The 6,073-nt window shown below is 34.8% G+C and overlaps 1 protein-coding gene across 1 annotated transcript in view; it reads left to right on the top strand.

The window, feature by feature from the left end:
- Positions 1-6,073, top strand: part of LOC115210448 (decaprenyl-diphosphate synthase subunit 2) — a 607,213-nt gene that overhangs the window by 402,652 nt on the left and 198,488 nt on the right. The gene's annotated exons all lie outside the window — the stretch shown is intronic.

The following is a 6,073-nucleotide window of genomic DNA, read 5'->3' as shown; positions in this document are numbered from 1 at the left end:
TGCTGTACATTGGGACTGAACCAAGACTCCATGGTAGAGAAGCAGGATTCTCAACCACATACCTCTCCTACACTTATAGGCACAGCTTTGCCTTTTATATTTGTATTTCTTTTTGTCTTTTACTCTTTTACGTGTTTCAGTCATTTGACTGTGGCCATGCTGGAGCACCGTCTTTAGTCGAGCAAATTGACCCCACGCTTCTTTGTAAGCCTAGTACTTATTCTATTGGTTTCTTTTGCTGAACCGCTAAGTTACAGGGACGTAACCACATTAGCATTGGTTATCAAGCAATGTTGGGGGGGACAAACACAAACACACAAACATATACACACACACACATACACACACACACACACAACACACACACACACACACACACACACATATATACATACATTTATACAACGGGCTTTAGTCGTCCCGAGGCTATAGTAGAAGACACTTGCCCAAGGTGCCCATGTTGTTGGTAAGCAAGCTACTTACCACACAGCCACTCCTATGCCTATGTCTGTTCATCTATTTGTGTGTGTGTACGTGTGTGTGTTCTGTTTGACATTTTGTCCATAAGGTAAAATTTTTGTCTGTATCTATCCAAGGAAATTTCATAAATCAATCCCTAATAGTTTTTGGCTTTTGACTGTCTTCTCTCTCTTTCCATTTCATTTTCATATTCCCTTCACTTCTTGATTTATATTCAAGCTATATCATCCTGCAAATCAATTAAAAATTAGTGTACAATATTTTAAAAATATTTTACATTTAGTTTTCCATGCTTCCATGTGAGTGTGATGGCTACTTTGTTAGAACAATTAATTTTACAGCCAGCTTGTTCTTCTTTTGCTAATGAAACACTAACGGACTGTGAAGTGGATTGATTATACAAGCTTAACGAGCGAGTCTCTATGTGGTCTCTCAGCCTACTGCAACTAGAAGTCACATGCCCCTCAAATTATCCCCTGCTGACTCAAAAATGTTCACATTCAACAGAGTTATCAGCATTACACTAGGCTTGGTAAAGATGAGGTTGATTATGGCTTGAAAGCCTTCAGCAATAACAACTGCAAAGTAAGCAGTGGACCTTGTTTGTGTCAGCTTGACAAAATCCAGAAAGAAAGTTCTCAGTGCAGTTATCTTCATTTTTTAAAATCTTCTTCTTGTTTCTGTCATTAGACTGTGGCCATACTGGTGCACTGCTTTGAAGAATTTTAGTTGAATGAATTAATTTCATTACTTATTTGTTATTTTTTTTTTGTGAAGCCTGGTACTTATTCTATCAGTGTCATTTCTGCTGAACCACTAACTTACAGGTATGGAAAAAACACCAGTTTTCAAGTAGTGGAAGGGGACAAACACAAACAGAAAGAAAGAGTGAGAGAGACACACACACATGGCAAGCTTCTTTCAGTATCTGTCTACCAAGTCCTCTCACAAGGCTTTGGTCAGCCTGAGGCTAAAGTAGAAGACACTTGCCTTAGGTGCCATTCAGTGGGATTTACTTCCTAACCATGTGGTTAGGAAGTAAACTTCTTACCACACAGCTATGCCTGGCTGTGGGAGTAAGAAGTTTCCTTTGTAATTCCATGATTCTAAATTCAATCCCATCCCACTATGTGGTATTTTGATAAAGTGTTTTCTGTTATAATTTTAGGTTGACTTGAGCTTTGTAAGAAAAACTGGGTTGTTGGAATCTGTGCACAAGACTTTCAGATTGGCTATACATATCTATGGGAAGCGAACTTTGGTTGTTGCTTAATCCTTTAGCAATTAAACTCTATAATTTCGTAGTTCATCCAAAGAGACCAATAAGATAAGTACCAGATTTGAAAAAAGAAAAAGTACTGGAGTCCATTTCTTCAACTAAAAACTCTTGAAGTTGGTGCCCCAGCATGGGCACAATCTATTTACTGAAACAGGTAAAAGACAAAAGACAAAGGTAAAAAATATTAAAAGAATGACTGACAGAGTTGACCTTAGTGGGATTTGAACTCAGAGCGCAGAGAGGTGGAACAATACTGTAAGGTATTAACGTCAAACACTCTAATGACTGCGCCACCACTTTGTTTTGTCAGTACACTTCAATTTCTATGGGTAAGAGATTATATGAACCTCTTTTCTGCACCAGATTGGTTTGCTACCCAGTTCGGGACTAATGATAGGCTTTTATAGATTAGAACTCATCACAACAGACTAATTATTCATCTAATAAATATGTTGAGTTTTTGGTGATGTGGTGCAATATCTGGGGACCTTCATATGTCCTGTGAGACCATGAATCTTCCCTTGGATCTTCATGGAACTTCTCTCTAAAGCACAGACTTGTGAAATGCTTTAATTTTATAAGGAGACCAGTACTCACCCATCTTTGCAAATTTTACACTTCCGTTGCCACTGGTGTTTAACTTTTTAGCATTTAAACTGGTCATATCCAGCCCAGATATGCTCCCTGTTTTATGTTCAAACTAGCCAGATCCAACCTATCACACAGACCTTCAATGCCATTCTAAAAATATACAATCACATAATCAAAATTTCAAAGCTACAAAATATTGCATGATTAATTAAAAACAATCTGAATGAAAAATCATTACATTTGACAGAGAAATAGGGATGGTAAAGGGTTAAAGAAAAGGCGAGGGCCCATACAGCTTGGAGCTAGTGGCACTACAAATCTTACCATTAGATTACAGACTGATTTTCTAACAATTCTGTCAATTTATCTCTACCCAGATTTCATACTTTAGTTTTCGACCCAAAAGAGGAGGAAAGGCAAAAGTTGGCTTTGGCAGGATTTGAACTTAGAGCTCAGAAATACAAAACATGTACTATTGTAAGGCATTTTATCTGGTTCTCAAACAATTCTGCCTATTTACTGCCATAATTGCATGCATGCATGCATACATACATACATGCATACATGCATACATACATACATACATACATACATACATACATACATACATACATACACACACATACACACACACATATACATACATACATACATACACACACATACATACATTCTATTGTATAGTTGGTGTCAGGAAGGGCATCCATCTGTAGAAACCATGCCAAAGCAGATATAGAATCTGGTGCAGCTCTCTGGCTCATCTGTATTTGTCAAAGCATCTAACCCATGCCAGCACAGAAAAGTGGATATTAAATAGTGGTGGTGGTGATGGTGATTATGTTGATGATGATGACAATGTTGTGTGTGTGTGTGTGTGTGTGTGTAAGTAAAGAACTAAATGGTTTACAGTATTTAGTCCTGAGTTCAAACAGTGCTGGGAGCCACTTTGCCTTTTCATCTCACCATGGACCTTATCAACTAACTAAACCCCCTTCATTGAATGAAATAAATTATATTCTGTCCTTGCTGTCTAAGTGATGAAATTTACCCCTATTTACATTGACTCTGTTTACACATAGACTGACTGAGCTAGTAACAGTTAAATGTTTTTGTCTGAGCCACATCACATTACTGTTGGTCAGATGCAAAAAAATGTATGAATTCCTTGGTTGACACTGATTTAACCAGCTGCTACAACTTGAAATCACACGCACACATGCACGCACACATACATACACACATATACATTATATACATCCATCTATCCACACATGTATGTATGTATGTTTGCAAGAATGTATGTATATAATGTATATGTGTATGTGTATATATATATATGTGTGTGTAATATATATATATATATATATATATATATATTATATATATATATATGTATATATGTATATATATATGTATATATGTATATATATGTATATGTATATATATGTATATATATATATGTGTGTATATATATATGTATATATATATGTGTGTGTGTGTATATATATATATGTATACATATGTATATATATGTGTATATATATATATGTATATATGTCGTGTTGTTTTAGATTTAGTGACAAACAGAAGAGAGGGGAGAACTGGTAAGAATTCATTAATCCTAAGAGAAGACATTTTCTAATATACTTTACATCTTGTTTTTATATTTTGTGTGTGTGTGTGTTTTATTTTCTCTTCTCTTGTTTGTCTTGATTGTTTAGTTCTGTTTTACCTATGTACGATTTGAAAATATTTGATGGAAAAAAAAAGCAAAAAACTACAGACAACTTTTTAAATAAATATCCTATATAGACTGAAGTCATCGTCTCCATTCTGTCCCTCTGGACAACATGAAACCTGAGGTTTTGACCAATGTATTTCGTAAACTGAATATAAAGATTCTTTTTTCTTATTTTTAGTGGTAGGGGATTATTTTTGTAGATGTAAGGTAAACTATTTTCTTTTGAATATCATTCTTTTTCCTCTTTTATTTTTGTCTTTCTTTCACTCTTTTCTCACTCTCTCTCTCCCTGTTTGCTTGTTTAAGATGTTTTAAAGTTCTTAGAGGAAATAGAATATTAAAGATGATATCCAAATCACGTTCTGTAATCTTGCACAAAAAAAGATGGCTTAGTTATCATACAAGTTATCCTCTTGATAGGATTTCTAAAATAGTTTTCAAATGAGGTTTTGTTGCATTTTATTATTTTTTTTTTGGTTGCTGCTGCTGTTGTTGTTATTGTTGTTAATGTGGTGAGCTGGAAGAATTGTTAGCACATTTGAAAAAAATGTTAAGCTGCATTATTTCTGACCCTCTACATCCTGAGTTCAAATTCCATTGAGTTTGACTTTGCCTTTCATCCTTTCAGGGTTTACAAATTAAGTAACAGCAAAATGCTGGAGGGGGGGGGGTCCAATATAATCGATCACACTCCCGCCAAATTTCAGGCCTTGTATCTTTAGTAGAAAGTATTTTTATTATTATTATTATTATTATTATTATTATTATTATTATTATGTATTTTCCTTCTTTCTTCAAATTTTCTTCCGTTTCTCGCCGAGTGTTTTCCATACACCTAGGGCAGAGAAGGGCATTGTATGCATTCCCAGATTACACGCGCAAATTCACAGATAAAATATGTATTTAAAAATTAATAAATAAATAAATTCATCGATGGATGATATTTTCACAGCGATAGTGCTCTTCTCAGTACATGAGCCGTTCCAGTTAATATGATTTTTTGCACTTCCTGTAGGGATGGTAAGCCTGGAATCATTTTCAAATAGGTTTCAGTACCTTTTTTTATCATTCCTAGAGATCCTACAATCACTGGTACTGTAGTCGCCTTGAGATGCCACATTTTTTCAATTTCTATTAGCAGGTTTTTATATTTACTAATCTTGTCAAATTCTTTCGCCGCTATATTGTGATCACAGGGAATACCCATGTCAATTGATAAACACATCCTTTTTGTCTGATCTTTTATAATAATATCCGGTTATTATTATTATTATTATTATTATTATTATTATATTATTATTATTATTAATATTATTATTATTGCCTTTGCACTGCTTCTAATGCTGGAGATGTACTACAGAAATATTTTGAGAGGAGGCTAGTCAAGTACATCAACTTCAGTACTTAACTGGTACTTATTTTATTGATCTCAAAGGGATGAAAAGTAAAGCTGACCTCAGCAGGATTTGAACTCACAATGTAAAGAGTCAGAAGAAATGCTGCTTAGCATTTTGTGTAACGTGCTACTGATTCTACTTGTCACCCCTTAATAATAATAGTAATAATAATAATATTGCAGAAAGAGGACTTATTAAGGGTATAGTAAAAGATTTGTAGATAATATCCAAACATGGCACAGGTGTGGCTGTGTGGCAAGAAGCTTGCCTCCCTACTGCATGGTTTCAGGTTCAGCCCCACTGTATGACACCTTGGGCAAGTGTCTCCTACTTTAGCCTCAGGCTAACCAAGGCCTTTTGGTGGATTTGGTAGACGGAAACTGAAAAAAACCCATTGTTTATACATATATATATATATACAGCTGAAATTGCTAAGATGATCCGGTTCCTGACTGAAGATTAGAGGTTTCGAATGACCTGTCTGTTTTTTTTGTGTCGTCTCTTTGTGTAGTTTGCGTTCTTGTCGTCCCCTTTTGTACATTTTATATATAAGTTTTATACATATATATATATATACCTGTGTGT

The sequence above is a fragment of the Octopus sinensis genome, linkage group LG4 (assembly GCF_006345805.1).
Source record: "Octopus sinensis linkage group LG4, ASM634580v1, whole genome shotgun sequence".
NCBI classification, from domain to species: domain Eukaryota; kingdom Metazoa; phylum Mollusca; class Cephalopoda; order Octopoda; family Octopodidae; genus Octopus; species Octopus sinensis.
The sequence above is the reverse complement of the archived record's forward strand: the minus strand, read 5'-3'. Positions and strand labels throughout refer to the sequence as shown.